General features: G+C 38.7%; 3 non-coding genes across 3 annotated transcripts; all 3 read left to right on the top strand.

Annotated features, from left to right (window-relative positions):
• The first annotated feature begins 9,982 nt into the window (after positions 1-9,982).
• trnak-cuu (transfer RNA lysine (anticodon CUU)) lies at positions 9,983-10,055 on the top strand. Its single transcript has one exon. It is a non-coding gene; the product is annotated as a tRNA-Lys (tRNA).
• Positions 10,056-10,508: 453 nt separating this feature from the next.
• trnal-caa (transfer RNA leucine (anticodon CAA)) lies at positions 10,509-10,619 on the top strand. The gene is made up of 2 exons: positions 10,509-10,546; positions 10,574-10,619. It is a non-coding gene; the product is annotated as a tRNA-Leu (tRNA).
• Positions 10,620-10,876: 257 nt separating this feature from the next.
• Positions 10,877-10,949, top strand: trnak-cuu (transfer RNA lysine (anticodon CUU)). Its single transcript has one exon. It is a non-coding gene; the product is annotated as a tRNA-Lys (tRNA).
• Positions 10,950-19,379: the final 8,430 nt, after the last annotated feature.

Genomic DNA, 19,379 nt, shown 5'->3' on the forward strand with positions numbered 1-19,379 from the left:
TCACCATGCTAAATTGCTTGAGGCACAGAGGGTGTTGAGAAGGAAGACATGGTAACAAGCAACAAAACAAAGAAAGAACAAAGACAACAAACACATTAGTGAAACCAAAGAGAATTTCTGAGTGGTAAAATGAAAATGCTTTAATTTACTACACATAACAACTCATAGGGAGCACATTACTTATTCAAAAGGCATCACAAAGACTTTTGTGAAATTATTCAAAGAAAACATTTAATCAGTATTACAAAGCTTTGTAAAAATAGTGTGTTCAGTGAGTGAAAGCTGCAATGTGAAACCTCATATTTTTACCACTCTTGATGCAGGTCATACACCTCAACATATATGCACTCTTTCCACCCATCTGTTAAGGAACTGACTGTACAATAAACCATCTTTGAGAGGCAGTGCTCTGTTTGAAAGCTCCAGTGTGCTAATGGCAACCCTCACCGATCATTTTGATTCTAGAAGTGTGTTTGTAAGAGACACGTGGTTGTATTAGAGGACCAGGCTTTGCGTCTTACCCTGTGTAAGACAGAGTTGTTGTAGTTGCCTACAAAGAGGTTTGGGTTTTCTCTTGGTGAGCTGGCTAATCTTGTGGGTTCAATAAAAACCTGTGTGGTGAAAGTAACCTGCAGTTTGGTGAGTGTAAACGATATTCAGTACCCTGCCAGCTGCTTAATTATATCCAAAATGGGCCCAATAAAGGTTTACCAGATTTATTGCTCAGACAAGAGGTTGGTGCACCATGGGTACAAGGGCTTGTGCAGCTAAAAGAGAAGTCCTTTTTTACCCTGTTTTGTTTGTGAGAAGTTGACTACTGGATCTTTTCTTCGATCTATGTTTATTTGTCCCAACCAGCTCATGTTTCGAGTTGATACATCAAGCTCTGCTCAAGTTAAAGCATTTTTCACCTTGTGAGAATACATCTGTACTTCAGTTTGAGTGCCCAATGGTTCCATTGACATTGTATGCAATCCACTGTGTCTAAAATTTGCTTAAAGTTTGGGCTGACCACACTTGTAGAGGATGCAGTTCATGGACATAACAGTGGATCCTCTGCACTGTGTGTACTGCACTGTAAATCCTTAAACATTAGCTGCATATTGCAATTGCCTGCAAATTTGCCAAATTTTAGGCATACAGTAGCAGTAGTGGTTTTCTGACACCTTGACTTTGAAATATTGTATATCTTATTTCTTTTTGTGCTTTTTTCTCTTTGCTTTCACTTGTATTGTGAAAAGCATGACATCTTTGTGTAAGAGCACAGCACTTTACAAAGTCAGAACTGCACTTCACAGCACCACTCAGTAATTCAACAGGTATAGGAGACCTTTGAGAGGAATAATTCATTAGACAGCATTAGTATCCAAGTCATCCACATTTGTCTATAGAGTTCATGATGAAATTGTAGGAGAGTAGAGCTTCTTGTCTGGCTTATCTGCTTTTCCTGCACTGATGCATCTCTACAAAGCATGGCTTTTTTTCATCCTGGTAGAAATTTGCAGAAAATGTCCACATTAAGAAAGTTGTATCATTTGTCTATTATTCCCTAGAGTTATTGTATGTTAGGCACAGTATTCACCCTGTCATTCAGAATTATTTGTTTCACATCAGAAACAGAAATTTTAATCTTTGGATAGTTGTGGTAGTCCAATGAACACCAAGTGGTGTAGAGGATTCAGTAATTCATTACAATCGCAAACCTGAGTTCTGCTTTGTGAGGTTAGCTTATTGGTTGTTTTATTGGAATTTTAATACAGGGTTTGGTGTTCAGTGGAGAAATTGAATGAGGGTGTACTAGCTTGGCAGAGTATTGAGTTACAGGTCACCTGTGTTTGGTCACTCCGAGCTCAACAATGCACGTGTTTGAAATGTTAAATGGACACAGGTGATAAATACAGCTGAATTCCCTTCTTTGTAGACATGTCATAGGAGAATCGGTCCCTCTATTTTTTTTTCTCCACATAGATTACAGACTTTAATGTGTAAAAACTGCATACTTGACTTTTAATTACAACACAACATGTTAACTGTTGTAATGAGGATTTAGAGTTGTTCAGAGGCACCTACAGAGTTGGGCTGAGTAATGAAAATAAAGTGGTAAGTCTTGTAAGGCTCATGTTTTCTATCTTTGCTCTTCATGCTCTCTGTATTGTTTCTCTCCTTCATTCCCACGTGTCTCTGCAACTCTTTCACTTTTTTTGCTTGTAATGTTACAGAATTATTAATTTATTGGTAGCAGCAGTAACTGATCCATCCACATGTCACTGTGTTGTCAGGCTGTTTATTTGCTGTCAGTCTACCAGCTTGATAATCACACGCTTTTATTCTTTAGCAGTTTTGCACAAAGGCTCTTCTTCCTCTCTCTTCCGCTGATTCGTATATATTTTTTTAAATGATAAACTTGTTTTCCCCCCATTGTTGCCTCACTGGCCACTTCATAGTTGAGTTCAAATATTAGAAAGCCTCTTAAGTCAGATGAATCCTGCAAAAGGGATGTTGCTCTTGAGAAAAGTATGAGTAATAAGCTACAACAACCTATCGGCCTTTTCATTTGTTATTAGAGACTGCCAACTGACAAAGTCACCTCGTGACTCCAACCATGTTGAAAGGCAGAGGAGAGTTGGGATGGGTCAGGTTTTGCAAAAGTAGCAGTCAATAAGTCCTTCTGGATGTGAGTGCTGTCTGAGAACTTTGGACCAGAGGCTTCACGTCTCTTAGACTATTAGAGGGCCTGAAATTCCAGCCTCAGTCTGACCTGGCCTGATATCTAACAAAATATTTTTGCCAGAGTCCAACCTGAAGCCCGAAGCCATTTCCACATCAGAACTCCCCGTCATTCTTCCTCCCTCTTCATTTTTCTTCTCCTTCTCTGCCTCTCTACCCAATGCTCACACACACAGTGCAAACAGAAATAAGCACATGGTCCAGCCTGCTGCTATATCAACACATCCAACTACTGGTGAATTGATTGAAATATTAGGACATGTACAGCAGTAAAGCACACAGACAAAATCTTGAAACTTCATCTCTAGAATAGAGTATTAGTTTTGGCTTATATGCATGCAAACATACCCATATAATCAATAACACCACAAAAATGATTCATCCGGCAATGTGTCCTGCATGGGTCCAGTTTGCAAACTACAGTATACCCATCCCACAGCTGAACCCATCTCTTACCCTGCAGTTATCTCTAAATCAGTTCCTGACTTGGCTTCACCAGTTGATACAAGACCTGACCCATAATTAAATACAAATTCAGAGCTGTTGTTCAGAGAGTTGAAGTAAAAGCACGGAGCACAGGATACCGTTGATGTGATAAAATTAAGTAAAAACACGCTGATAGAGCAGCTTGCAGAGGCAGAAGCCCTTGTGTCTCAAGCTCATGTTTTCAGTGGAATATGCTCAGTTGTGTTCCCCTCTCCTCCATCCAGTTGGATGGCAGAGGATATCACTAATGCACGCCTAGCAAGTATTTAAACCTCTAGACATCTCACTGGGATCATGCTTATTTAAAAAACAAATAAATGCATTGTGAACTGCATAGAAAGTGTAATCAAGAATAATGCGTAGATCATGTCTGAAACTATAGGTCTTCCTCACGTTTCTTACGTTTCCCATCATTCCATTATGGCAGCCTGAATCCTGCTGACCTCAGCGATTCTCTACTCTGTAGTCCTCACTGTGTGTTTGTGTGTGTGTGTTCTTGTTATCTCCCATGCAGTAATAACAAGCTAAGAGCCAAGAGCACAGCTATCACTGACAAGGTAATAGACTTATTTTATACTGTGTGAGGGTGTGAATGTGTATGCGTGTCTTCTGGCCTACAGTTACATGTAGCTGATAAATTTATATCCCAACCCCCCCCCAACACACACACACACACATAAAACGCATGCAATCACTTACCCATGCAATTACTCACCTACCCACACTTAAGTAGAATGCATTATGATTATACACTGCCTTTCTAAGCAGCACATCCACTTCATGGGTGAAGAATAAATAAAAGTTAATGTGGATGACAATAGATGCAAACAATTAATTGAATCAATCAATCGATTTGGAATCTCTGGCAAGCTCTGGATTTAGGAGCGTCCATCTTTTTTCTTTGATTTCTAAGTGGATTTATAGACAGTTATCCTTGGAAATTATGAGCTATACTGAATCTACTAATCTGTGTTCAGAGTTGACATGTATGAATTTTGACACAAATTATTGTGACTGACTTTCACCTTGCAGTAAATCCTTTAATTTTAATTCTTTGGTGTTTAGACAAAATGTGATATACTCAGAATCTTCCTGGTATTGAGCTCCACCCCTGTAGATTTAATTTGTTGTTGAAAAATGTTTATCAAGAGAGTTTTTTCTATTCCTCTGATCCACTTACCTCAAAGCAGCATTCATTTTTACAGACCCAGCTGACCACTCTCTACTCCCAAACCATCCTCATATCACACAGTCATTCTTTGCAAAGTAATATCCCAAATTAATGCAGAGGCTTTTTTCAGCATAACCTTTAGCTGCATTCAAGAGGTGACTTATTGACAGCAGATTATGCCGTAGAAGTGATTTGTTAAGTATTGAGTGTTTTGATACTTTTCTGTATCTGCTGTGAAACTTGTCACTATTGGAATCAGAGTAGGTGCTGTGAATCCAAACTTGACACAGTCACGCTTCAAATCTACAGAGAGAGTGAAGAAGACAGACTTTGGTTGGAGTATTGTATGGATGTGCATGACGGGTGTTCCAGTTTATAAGTGGGGTCCTTTGAGTTAGAAGTCACAAGCATCAATACACACTGTGAATGCTTCAGTTGTGAACAGTCCTTAACAGGCCCGCCAGTGGGGGTGGAGTGGACGGGGTGAAGGCACTGGGGAGGGAGTGAAACAGGACCTACATCACCTGGTTATTGACCTACAGGCAAATCAATAAAAGATCACAGTTTTGACTTTAATTCAGCTGTTGGGCCCAATAGTAACTTCAGTCTACTCCATTCTGCAAGAAGAGAGGGGCTTTGCAATATTTACCCAAAGTTATAGCTGATACCTTCTGTAAACTGCAACAGTATCTAATATTAGGTATGCACATTTTGCCCTTGAGTTTATGTGTTCCTTGCGTAAATGTGTGTGTGTGTGTGTGTGTGTGTGTGTGTGAGTGAGTGAGTGAGTGAGAGAGAGAGAGAGAGACTGAGAACAGAGAAAAAACTGACTCACTCATTTTAAATGTCACAGAGTTCACTGAGGTTAATGTCTTGTCACATTTTATTTGATTTATTTATGAAATTAAGGCATTTCTGCCCTTAAGACCAATAAGTGGCTGTTGGAGTACTCGCCTGAAAATCATCACGTCCACACAAACTGCATGTTTCTTTTAAATGTCACAGGTGGCTCAGAGGTCACAGCATTTTCACACAATTCAGGGGACCCTCTGCTTAAATAGCAATTATAAATAGTATATGTATATGTCATATATCAAGAATAGCTATTGTTGAATGTTTGAAAAAGTATCTACAGTGATAAAGGACAATAAACTTATATAAAGGATAATTACATCTTTCCAACTTTTGATAAACTGCATATTGGAACATAATTGTCACAAAGTTTTTAGTCCCTAGAGATTAAAGTCTGTGTAAAGCAGTAATAGTATGTGCTATTAACCACCCAGCTAAAATTGAATGGTTAAAAAATTCAGCTTCAAAATCATGAAAAAATAAGGAGGTCTCTCCGCTCTGAAACCTTGGGGGCGTGTCTGCTGAAACCACACCCACTCAAACACTGCAGCATAGGGACCGTTAGCTCCCTGTTAGCTCCCTGTTAGCATCCTGTTAGCATCCTGTTAGCACCACGATCTGAAAAATGGATACTAGCTGCCATGGAGTTGTACAGACATTCATGTTTGAGCCACCAGAGACAGAGTCAAGTTTGGAGCCTGAGGACAATTTCAAAATAACCATTTGAAACAGTGAAGTGTTTAAAAAATGAATGATGAAATGAATTTAAGTCTTTATAAACCTGTACCAAGCATCAAAGCAAAACTGTGACAGGCAAACTGTGGAAAGGAAGTTTGATACAAAAAAGAACCAAACTGGCAGCTTTTCCCCTCACCTCAAACTGACAGAAACACAGTCACCTGTGAGGATTTTGTGCTAACCTAAGGGTTTCTGTCTCAGATCTGAGAAACTTGTGGAAAAAGTTTTGCAGTCAGCACTGGACTTCAGGTTCAGAGAGGTCAGGTAACCAAAAGAAAGCCAGACCAAATAGAACTTATACAACATCTTTCTACTCTTCACAGTCATCAAAAACCTAGTTTGAATGCCAGAGTCCATATTTGCTTATGTTGCCAACAGTGGAAGTTTGATGGTGTCCACTTGTGTTTGCTGTGGGATACATGGGCTTTCCTGCTGGTGCGATTGACGTCAGGCCTGTGGCAAACATGAACAACTCCTCCAGTGACACAGGTCTTTGTTCTGTACAACAAAGAGCTGAGAGCAGATTTTATCTTATGATCAGAACAGCATTTTATTTGTCTGCCGAAATGGCTGAGTTCCAAGTTTGCTCCCTGCTGGACTGAGATGTGGCATAAAGAGTTGTTTAAGTTCTGTGGCAGCCAGCCTCTTGTCCATATGACACAGCATTGGAGCTAGCACAGTGAATTGTTAGAGGCAGTAAAACTACTCATACGTTGTTTTTTTTTTCCAATTACAACATACCTTGCAACCCCTAGCTCATGATGGGAAAAGGCATGCAACATAAAACCAGATGTCAATCAACAAACACAAATAGGGTGAGGCAGAACTACAAAATTAAAGGACCAGTGGATGTTGTCTAAATCAAACAAATAAATATAATCAAAAAAGGACTCTGATAAGTAGAGTTAGATAGATAGATAGATAGATGAACTTTATTGAGAGACCGCAACAATAGGTAAAAGTAAGAACTATTAATACTAAGAAAGTCTGAAATATATACAGGAGAATATATACAGGAAAATAATTTAAGTTGCAGTGCAGTGTTTTTTTTCTAAAAATGGATGTGCAAAAACTGGCAGTGAAGTATATAGGAAATATGTACAATATTTCAACATGTGCTACTGTTAGTGAATGAAGTGAATAGATACTCCCAGTATTTTCAGAATGTGTGTACAGGTGGCAGTGTTCATTTGACACACACAGGTGAGTTAACACCAGTGTATTCTAAAGAAAAAAAAAGAAAGAAAATGGAAATAAGGCCACGCCTTCCCATTTGGAGCCAATTATGCGCCAGGGACTGCACATCCCAATTAGCATACAGAAACTACAAGAAAATGGTTACACACACAGGACAGGGCCATAACAGTCATAACAACCTACATTATAATTAGGCACATTATTTCAGGTCATATACCGAGTGTCAGGGTTATATTTTCAGTTTATATTTTCCAGGCCATGAGATAAGCACATCCATTGAAGACACTCTTAATTGACTTGGGTTTTGTCCAGTCGCAAACGAGAGGTGTGTCCTACCCTTTCTGTAATGCAGCTTTTATGCCCCTGATGCAGGATGAGTCATCAAAAATACTGTAACAGTTAATGGAATAGGAATAGGAATAGAAAAGGCAGATTTCTTCACAGAAGTACACAAAACTGCTTTTACTGACTTTACATATATTTGACATTTAACAAGGTATAACTGCGCATGAACACAGTACATGTACATGTCTTTTTGTCATTTCTGTCTTTATCTTGTAATTTATGTCTTTAAAATGTTTAAGGCTTTAAAGTTGACAACTTGTAAGCAAACAGTTGCTTATTTACATAGATATGGAGGAACATTAGCATTTATTTGGAGTCATATGTCAGACCACCTCATGAATGTAAGTAGAATATTCAATCTCCTTTTAGCTTTGTTTTGGCCTCCACCAACTCCTGAGGGAAATATTGGACTTTTTACCTGCTAAATGCTCCACTGTGTTCACCAGCTATTGCTAACTTTATCTATTTGCTGCCTGCTGCTCAGCAGATTGTATACATTCAAACTTTTTTTTTTTTTAAAGAGAATAGGTACCCTCTGTGCCCCTAAAATGACGTGAGAGTAAACACAGATGTTGTGAGTTAAGCAACCCCTTTCACATTACATGTTGTCTTGTGAATAATTTGTAATATATTATAAAGATATGTCTTGTTGCTGTTTGAACACAGGTTTGTGGAATTAAGCCATGACTGCAAGTGTGATGATAGTGGTTGCTGTATTTTTAGAATATACTAACTCATATTTATCAAACATCTTTTTATTTTGAAACATTTTAGGGGTGGCTGTTGCTCAGGGGGTAGGGTAGAGTGGGTTGTCTATTGATCACAGGGTTGGCGGTTTGATCCCTGGCTCCTCCTGTCTGTATGCCAAAGTCTCCTTGGGCAAGAGAACTGAACCCTAAGTTGGCTTGGTATCCCAAGTATCTGCCAATGAGTAAATGTAAATGTAACCATCTACTTTAATGTTGGGGAATTTGGGATTTTTTTTGATGTTGTACTTTACCCATTTTTCCATCTTCAAAGTAATGGGATCATAAAACGAAGGAAATTGGTATTCTTGTGATCAATCATCAGCAGTGATAAAGATGTTACATGAACAAATAGAATGAATGGAAGTTTCATTATTTATTGAAGTTCGCATTAAGCTTATTGTGTCACATAGGGAGCCATTATATGAAAATCATGACAGTATAAAGGAAAAAAGTCCATGTTGATCTGTTTTTTATTCAGAAATATGGAGGACAATAGAGTATGACATTCTAATGGTTAGGTTTGTTTTTCATCAGAGCTTTGTATGTAATACCCTGCAGGAAGCATTGACAATCAACAAGTCACCAGTAATGAATTGCAGGCTGTTGAATGTTGAGAGCTGTAGAATCAGGCTGATGTTTGTCCTCTTTCATCTCTTTCTTCTATTTTTTTCTTCCTCTGTCTCTTACTGCTTATGAAATCTCTTTATTGTCTTGTTTTTTTCTTCTGCTGAATGGCTATGGGCCAGGTCTCCTTTGGAAGAGAACATGTATGATCACAGTGGGAGTATCCTGGTTAAACAAAGCCTTAGATAAAGCAATGAAATAATTTATACGCATTAAAAGGTAGGTAGGGATGAAACATAAAAATACAAGCAATGAGTGACTAAGAGAGGGAGGATAAGGAGATATGTAGGATATGCGTATGTATGTGCACCTCCCACTTATTTCACAAGCAGGAATATTAAGTCAAGCATTAAAATGATAATGCCTCACTTTATTCCACTAGAGACTTCTTAATGACCCGCCTCTGTTTCTCTGTCTCTCTCTCTCTCTCTGCTTTAATCCCCTTTCTGCCTCCTCCCTTATTGGCCACTCATTCTCCCTCATTTATTTAGTTCTGATTAGAATGTGTTCACCGATCCTCCTCTACTCATTCTCACCTATTTCTCCTACTCACTACAACCTTTTCTCAGATCACTCTACTCTCTTTTTATCCCTCTTCTCTCCTTCCCTACTTCACCATTTTCCCTCCAGGTCTACAAGAGGTTGTTAAGCCCTCGAAAATTCTCTGCAACATATGAAACAATAACCTAACCAATCCATAATATTTATCCTTTTGAACGAGAGGGTTGATATGGCATCCTCTTGCTTAATTGTTCTCGACAGTACTGTTTTCTGGTTATTTGAATGAGGAAAACTCTTAAGTATACATGAACTGTAAAGCTAAAGACTGAGTACAGCCCATGTGAAAAAGCCAAGAAAATTAGTTGGACCAGCTTCAATAAAATCGGTATTTGAATTACACTAGACTTCACTGATTGTAGAGAGGCTTAAAATTGTGTTGCATCAATTGTTTTAGTCAGCTCTCCTTTTCTGTATGATATTTCTGTACATACCTCTCTTTAGAATTGTGGATAATCTCGTGGAGTATCTTGATTAAAGTGTGCTATTGTTAAATGTGAACTTGTTATCTTGTGAGTCTACCTCTGTATCTGAGGCCCGGCTAGCTCAGTCGGTAGAGCATGAGACTCTTAATCTCAGGGTCGTGGGTTCGAGCCCCACGTTGGGCGGTGATGCTTTTAAAAGGAAGGATAAGCACAAGGATGGAAATCAAGCGTATGACCCCTGAGCAGAGAATACATCATAAAACAGGAGACTGTAGCTGACCATTTCCTCCAGTTTGGCAGTGAGCCTGGCAGTTTGTCTTGATGACATAGCTGAACCATAGCTGAAAGACTGCAGCTGATGGGGCCTCCTCCAAAGCACAATATTGACATATGTGATCACATGAAGTAGGAGTTATGCTGTGTAGCCCAGCTTGCTTGGTTGGTAGAGTAGGAGGTCAATGAAGAGAGCAGCATAAGAAGGTTTTTATTCACTCCATAGACAGTATTATCAGTTGCTGACATGTGCTTAACAAAAGTGCCATTTTCTATTTTTCATTAATTGTAATGAGACAGCTTGATCAGATCCTCTAGCTTTTGCACAGTCCAGACTGAATTTGTGGGCTCATGTTTTCAACTGTCAGGATGGCCGAGTGGTCTAAGGCGCCAGACTCAAGGAGTCATTCCTTCCTCAGCAAAGGGACTTCTGGTCTCCAGTTGGAGGCGTGGGTTCAAATCCCACTCCTGACAACACTTTTACTTTCAAGTATTATTCCTGTAATATTGTATGTTAAAAAAAATGAGTATGTACACACATTATCCTGTAGGACTTAATTAACTATACAGCTAAATGAAGATGCTATGCTACATTGAGTCAGATGCACTGTTAAGTTTTTTTAGACTGATGGTTAATAAGCAAACTGATTAAAACATAGTATTCATAGTGATGAATATGTCTTGTGAGCAGCCTTTTTTGTTTTGATGGATTTAATGGATCTTTGGATCTGGCCTGGCTAGCTCAGTTGGTAGAGCGCGAGGCTCTTAATCTCAGGGTTGTGGGTTTGAGCCCCACGTTGGGCAATACAGCTTCTGGATGACATGGGCAAAGGTTAATGGTTAGAAATCTTCAACAGACAACTCTGTTTACATTGCCCATGAGTGTAAACTCCCCTAATCATTTCAGAACTGTCAGAAAGAACATATTTAAGTGTAATAACTGCAATGTTATACTGCTTTCAATGGTGACAATGATGGATTGATAAATACACAGGCTGGCTGTACATTTTTTTTTTTTTAGAATTTAATTTCATTACTGTAGGGAAGCTGTAAGTTAACTAGTTTCTTAATCCCTAAAGAAAGCCTGTTTTCTATGAAATGTAACTAATGGGAGATGACTCTTGGAGGCTGTTTAACTTTGTACATGTGAGAAAAGCAATGGTGTGTAACTGAATGTGTTCACTGCTGTTGAGCTTGGATGTTGAGGAGTAGACACTATTGAACCTGCAATCAACTATAAGAAGGTTATATGTGCAGAAGGCTTAACTCCTTTGTATGTTTGTAGTCTGCATGCTAGTAAGCATAGCTGTAAACACATTCATTATTTGAAATATAATAAGTGCATTCATCACTTCTGTTAGAGCTCAGAGACAAACACAATGCATTTTGGTGAGTAACAATGCAAACTGAACTGTGTTAAGAAAACTCCACAGGGTATCTTTAATAAGTATCATTACCTGTTTCATTCATGTTGCATGAGACAGTCATGAGTCATTTAAAGTCAGGAAAAAGCATATTCAAGCAGTAGGCCAGGAAAACAAAATGATAAAATTGTAATAACAGGCTATAAAATCACAGGCTTGAATTTTGCCGCTATTTTGTCTCGCATTGTGTCTTTGAATGGAGATCTCCAGTAAAGTAACTTTATAATGCACCTTATCAGAATTTGCTGCAGTTTTCATCACTGCTGTCATTAAAGGGGTTTTACTGTTTACTTGTAACTTAAAATGGAACAAAGTTGTTGTTTCTCACCCTCTCTAATGGTTTTGACCAGGCTAGTCTCTCTCCTTCTGTGTGTGCCCAATAAAACTATTCAAATATTCATTTGCTGGGTAGATATTTGTTTTTCAAAACCTCACTAATCAAATTTGGCAGTAAAAACAAACACACAAACAAGCGAAGAGACAGCACTCCTGTACCTAGTGTATCTAACATCATAGGGATTGGCAGCACTGGATGGGAGCCACCAATCAGGAAGCAGGAGTTGAGCAGAAATTCAATTTTCTATCTATCTATCTATCTAGCTAGCTAGCTAGCTAGCTTTGCATAGATAGCAAACTGCAAACTGGCCAACTGTGGTGGCAAATTGAAGGCTGGAAATAGCAGGTTAGTGTTTGACAGTGTAGAATATATACAAGCTAGCAAACCTTAAGCTGCTTTTATCTGCCAATTAAACATAATAAAAACTTGCACTTACATTGCTTTGGAAATAGTTGCAACTGATCTAAATATCTGAAATAAAACAGAAGGAATAGTGTGGGAACGCCTAATGCAGCACTCCATCTCAGCTGAGAATGTAGAGATGTCTGGCTGAGTCCTTCCACAGTCATGTTCAGCACCATGCTGCTGAGACTGTCGACAGCAATAAGTTGTTTTGGCAAGTACCATAAAAAATAATAATAAAAATCTGTTTACAGTCAAGTGACAAGTCCTGTAATGCCATCATAACGGGAGCAAACCAACCCAAACCTATCCAAACCAAAACCATAGCACTGTCACATCAGAAGAGAGATTTATTTCAACAATGATTTGTAACAACTGGTGCTGTCCTATTAATGTGGCATCAGATCAGAAAATGTTATAGATTGCATGCAACAAATGCAGAATCTTTGTCATTTATTCAGAAAACTTCTGTTTCCTATAAAACCATTACGAAACTTTCCAAATCTCAGTGGGAGTATTGTTCCAAATGTCCAAATGTTGTTGTTGTGCCAGAATAACATTCTGGTGAAATCTGGCTCATTTCCATTCCTGGTTACACCACAGAGCACCAAATATTATGCAAAATTTCTAGTCAAACATCCACAATCTGTCATAAGCCCTGAGTCTCCTGTTATGTCCAGCTGCATTACTCTGCATATCTATCAGCAGCTGAAGCTTGTGTTTTGGGACATTTTACTTTTTAAGCTTTTTATTTTTCATTTCGAACAGCCCGTGTTTATTTGCTCTCAGCTCATTTTTCAGTTTATCACTGAGCCGTCTGTTAAGCGGCTGTCATTGTTGTCACATTTGTTTACTGGTCATGCCATTTACAGCTTGAGACGGAAGTTTTTTTTTCCTCTTGTTTTCGTTGTGTTGTTGTTGTTTTGGTTGTGCTCCAAACTGGCATTGACCTTTGTAAGGGGATAAATCCAGTAAATCGCTCAGCCGGCCATAAAGAGCTTTTTATTTACCGCACACTGTCTCCTGGCATTTTAAACCCGCGCTCTCTGTTTCCAACTCTCCCATGATCCTCCCACTCACTCACTCTCTCTCCCTCTTTTTCTCCTCAGCTGTGTCTTTTTACTGTTTCATCTCATTCACGTGAACTCTTGGTTCATCACTTCCACCTTTTTATTGTTTACTCTTGTCTGCTTCCAGCTAATATTCTTTTCTTTGCTCTTGCTTCTTGTCTCATTTCATATATTGGTTATTTTTCCTTTCTCATCCTATCACTTTCTTAAATCTCTCTTTAACCTTGTTTAGGGCGTGTGTGTGTGTGTGTGTGTGTGCGTGCACCATTGTTATTTCTGTGAGATTTAATTATCAATCCTCTAGATGAGGGAGTTGGCACATACAGCCAAATTATCACAGACTTCATAAATTAACTGTGTTGAAGCGCACACACACACACACACACACACACTGAATACACACAGCCATAGACATGTGACCAGTGTGTCACAACAAGTCAGATACAGGCAGACGTAACAACACTCACCCACACAGTCTGAGACATGGGCATACAAACACAGTGTGGCACAAACAGACAGATGAAGATGGACAGAAAAGTGAGTGTGCAGACAGACCTGAACACAGTCTGAAAAACACACATACACCAGGTTAATACACACAAACATGGTGAGCATGGTGAGTCACAACACATAACAAAAAAATGTGTGTCACTGATGGAGCTTATAAATTACAGATAGAAATATCAAATCAGAGAATAATTCGGCATATCAAATATGTTGTAATGTACTACAGTATGTTAATATTACCCATGCATTGATTTTTGTTTAATGATGTGTATATATATATAGTGTTACATACACCTAATTCACACTAAACAGATGTAAATATAAATATAATGTAATAGTCCTGCACTGTCCAACACTTCACAAAAGTTGAGAAATCACCTCCTGTCGACACTAATTAGACTAATGACTGTCCTGTTACATCGTCCTTTTCCAAATGCTCAGTGTTAACACTCTGTAAATGCTGAAATGTGAGTCCATCATTCACTTGTTTAAAAAAAAAAGTAAGATGTCAAATATGCTAGTTTAAAATGGATGGAGGGCTGATATGGAGAGCAGAAGATTCGTTTTCACATTTAGCTAGCACAGTGTGGATGTACTGTCTAGGTACCTGTCTTTCCTTTTTTGCTCTTCCCACCCTCCTTTTCACACAATGAAAGGCCCCATGAGTAAAAATGCTGAATGACACACATCTTTTTATTGTTTTTGTGCGTGAGAGAGGAAGAGGGAAAGAAAAAGAGAGGGAGGGCTGATGCATTGGAGACAGGCCCATGTGGAATCAAAGCCTTTTTAGACAGCTTGTATGGATAGCTGTGAGGGTCGCTAGGTGTGTGAGTGAGTGTTTGTGTGTGTGTGGGGGGGGGATATTGGGAGAGTGTGAGAACACTAAGGGTCTGTCAAGAGAATTTCAGGCATGTAAAAATGGTCTGCTCATGCATCCTAGACAACGACTTGGATGCACACACATACACAAACGCCAACGTACACAATTGCATAGAAACCCATGGTTCTGTGTGGGGGAGAGTTTTATGACTCACATATACACTAACACATACTCAGTTCACTTAAATGAAAATGAAATATTGATTCATATTTTTCAGAATACCACTGCTATTTCAAATACTTTGTGATAATATGAGGATAGATAGATAGATAGATAGATAGTCTTCTATTACAGGGGTAGTCTCTCCTTTTCATCTCATAAGTATGTTTTTTTCATTGCACTGAGCTAAAGGTAACTGCATAAATAAGGTGACATCTTTAATCTAAACTGTCTTTGAATCTTAATGATTCATGTACCTGCTTTTCAGGCACTTTGCTATGAATTTTATTTGGGAATAGAGGCTCAGTGAAATATTAGACCTTGAGGTGATCCTGACCCAGACTATATTTTTTAATAAAGACAAATTGAATGAGTCATAAAAATCCACTCTGAAACGCGTTACACTTCTTGCTCTGTGTCAGGGCGAGTCTTTAAAATTCTTGGGTATTGAGATCGAGGCTCATTAAAACAAAGTCAAATGCAATTATAGAATGATAAAAAATGTTGCAGTTTTAAGGCAAACCACATATAATTAGTATTTCAGTAGCATGTGCATTTGACATCTATGTTCTGACTGTGGTTAATTTATTTTCTCAGAATAAATGCAGCTTAATGCTGTTCCTGTATATCACCAGACCTGTAATATATTGAGCTTTTATGGAGGTCAAAATCTGTTCTAAAAAAAGGAATAGAATTGTTTGGACAAATTAAGGAAGTTTGTCAAGTGTTTCTTTTATTGAGAAAATGTCAACTAAATGCATTTTATGGACTCTTATCCATATTAAACATAAGCATGGCTAGTGCTTTCAAAATAATGAAGATGATAATGAGATAGTAACTCTAGCTCATCATAACATCCCCATGAACACCCATTTGCACTAAAATACAACTCAAGAATTCATAAATCAGCTGCAGTAGTGTCTGCAGAAAGACATGAGTTCATCAGTTTAACAGTTTGGCCTAACTAACACTAACACCTTGGATGGAGAAGTTTCTTATCTCAGAATTCTGTAGAATGAGGATGTCTCTGCTTCATTCTCCCAGATCAGGGTGGCTTAGAAAAAAATATGCTGCTAAAATGAAGTCTCTAGAGAAGGTAAGCTGATCCACAGCATTCTTTCTCCAAGGCATTCAATCAAAGGTAGAATTTTCCATGAGGCTGAAGGGATGAAAAGAGTCAATCTTTGAATACCTTTAATTGCCTGGTTTTTAAAGTCCATATGGTAGACTGTGGATTTATTACTGTGCAAGTGGCACAGAGTGGTAATTGCAAGTTAAATAGTCAACATGTAAGTCTGTAAAACCAGTGGCTCACACATACTTTATGTTTTAAGTCGTGCATTTTAAGCATCATATTCAGATAGCCAGTCTTAAATGACTCATCAACTATCATTCTGTGCTGATGACAACGTGGTGTATATCCCTGAAATGATGTAATCTCTTCTGCTGCTTTTCCTCATATCATTATCTAATTATCTAAGGTTTCATTGAGCAAGTTGGACTGTGTTTAATCAACCTTTTTGCCTCCTGTTAGTTTTCCAGTGACCAGACATTGAATGGTAAAAGGCAATTAAATAATGGATATGGGTATTAAATGGTACTGCATATTTAATTGAGCTATTAAACATGATCAGGATGCACTTTGAACTCTTTCAGACAGCTGGTTCCCAATGTTATAACTACTCCACAGAACACTTAGCATCTTTTGGTGAAATTCTCAGTTCTTGTTTAATCACTGTGTTCAGTTTGAGACACTAGGCATATCTGCATTTCCCCCAGAATGAGCCTCTCTGTGGTTCCCCGTTGAACAGTCCTTATCTTTACCTATGGCCAATCCATTACAGCTCAACTTGCCTCTGAGGGAACATTCACAACCTAGAAAGGCTGTCTTTTTTATTTTTTTTTATTTTATCTGTTTAATCAAATCTGTGTATGACTCAAGTTTATGTGTGATTGAATTTCATACTAAGTCCAAGGGGTCTCAAACAGGGACACTAAATACTTTGGGTAAGGCCATGGAACCATTGGGATACTGCACATTTGCCCCTTGGTGCAGGAGTTACAGATAAGGAAAGGGAAAAGATCCTGAAATGTCAAAAAAAGGGGGCCAAACTTAAAAGCAGACTTGTTCAATTCAAGTTACTTTACAGACTGTCCTGGACAGATGTTCAACTCTGAAGTGGGCTTTGCTGGAAATGTCAGGATGAAGAGGGCAAGCTGCCAGAGAATTAAAGCTTTTTTTGAGCAAAGTTAATACAATGCTTCAGACATTTAAATCACACACTTTCTGTCCTGGCATGTACTTGCAAACCCCCTTTAGTGCAGTCCCTTTAGTGTATATATATTACTAGGTATATACAGAGAGTAATCAAATATTGTATCAGCATTAGAAATTGTACTGCTGAAACAGTGGATAATATGTGTCACCATCAGTGAGAGCTTAGGCATGAGTTTTATACCTCTTGGTAGTTCTCTGTCAGCACATGTGTTTTCAGAGTGTGTGCAAGTGTCTGTGAGGATGCCTTTGTGCAAAGGTTTGTGTGTATGTGTCTGTGACTCTGCAGTGAGGTGGGTTTTGTTTTTTCTGTTTCTAACAAGCACCTCCTGCAGCTATGTTTTCCCCCTGTGTGTCTTATTGTGTGTCTGTGTGTGTCAAATGGAGTAAGACAAACCCTATAACACCAATGATAACAACTCTATTGTGTGCACAGTTTTTTTTCTTCTTGTTTTGTTGAGGCATTCTCAGATGATGCTTGTCCAATACCTGGAGACATTACAGTTAGTGGAGTTGGATTAGACATGCGTGCCCTTATACCCTTGTTTGACTAAATTTGGATCAAAATAGGATCATGCTAGAAGATATGTCTAAGTTAGATAACAAAAACGCATTCACACCTATGCTAAAAAAATAATTTGTGTGACAAATATTTTAGATTTTCCAGTTAGAGATTTCTAGGTAAATATAAATCAGATTGCAGTATGTATTAACCTCTAGGTCAGGTTTATGACGGTTCTGGATGGCTATGGATGGTAAATGGACTTGCATTTACATCAGTCATTTCCCCAGAAATGCTAATAAAAAGGAAGACTGGAAGTTGTACTCATAATTCATACAAGTTACCATAGGGCAAAAATAAGGTGATCTCATGGGACTGTGTACTTTAAGGACGTGCTACACATTTAAGTCTTTTCTGTGTCATTTAATGTTGTTTTGGTTAAGTTTGAGGTTAGGGGTTAGTAAGTTTAGAAATGATGAAGTGTGAGATGAAATGTGAAAAGCAAAAAATACATAGTGATAACACGCAAAATGATTTAAGGAAATTGGCATGTTATTGGTATGCCCTTTGTTGAGACCAGGCTGGATCTGGCTCTGGATCATGGACCAACTGTTAATATTATGACAAATAGTGCATCTCTCACTAAGCAAACACTGTAATACTCAAAATGCTGAAACTATGAGCAACTACCTTTGTTTTGTTATTATGCATTAATTAAAGGGGAACTGCAAAGATTTGCGTTTGTGCTTAAGACATCAATTCTTCCATTACCTCTCTATTTTAACCACCTGAGATTCACTGTCTCATTCTACCAAACATCGGTTGTAACATTTAGCTGCTTTCCTGTTGTTTTCGTGTATATGTAGACCTTTATGAAATCACTCTGAAAAAGCTTCTATGGATGAATAGCGTTTGCACACGTAAACCGCATTTCCAGATTTAGCTGTCTCAGTGTAAATGTATGAGAAAAAGGCAAGGAGAGGAGAGGGTAAGGACACAGGCAGAAGAGCAGAGACCAGAGTGAGAGAAGCGAAGGCTGAACAGGGAGAAAGAGGATTAGCCTGAGAATAAAGATGTATTTGAAAGCAAGGCTGAGAGAGGTAGAGAAAGACAAGGGAATGGGAGAGGAAAGAAGACAGAGGAAAGAATGTAGGGGAGAGAGTGAGAGAACAGGAGAGGATGAGGGTGAGAAAAAATAAAACAGGCTTGAAAGCAATTCAAAGCAAAGGTTTCAGAGCCAGAGAAGGAGAGGGAAAGGTAAAGCAAGGTAGACAGAGGAGGTGAGGGAGAGAGAAGGACATACACACACACACACACACACAGAGAGAGAGAGAGAGAGAGAGAGAGAGAGAGAGAGAGAGAGAGAGAGAGAGAGAGAGAGAGCCTTCCATCCTGTTAACCACTGTAGAGGGGGAAATGGGATTTTGTGTCACATTGCTCCAACAAATTGCTGCATGGTGCTGGCTTACAGAGGATAGCCGCTGCTTCTTCTTGACACATAGAGCTTCTTAGAGACTAGTGTGGGACCCAAAGGTGTTCCTGTGCAAAGTTAAAATGGGTGTTCAAATCATTCAAGATAAATTGGTTCCTGAGGCCATTGTCCATAGATGCTTACGGTGCCCTGGCTGGCTTCTGTGGTGTGAGCCGGCCTGAATACAATACAATTAAAAGAAAATAA

The sequence above is a fragment of the Lates calcarifer genome, linkage group LG19 (assembly GCF_001640805.2).
Source record: "Lates calcarifer isolate ASB-BC8 linkage group LG19, TLL_Latcal_v3, whole genome shotgun sequence".
NCBI lineage: Eukaryota > Metazoa > Chordata > Actinopteri > Centropomidae > Lates > Lates calcarifer.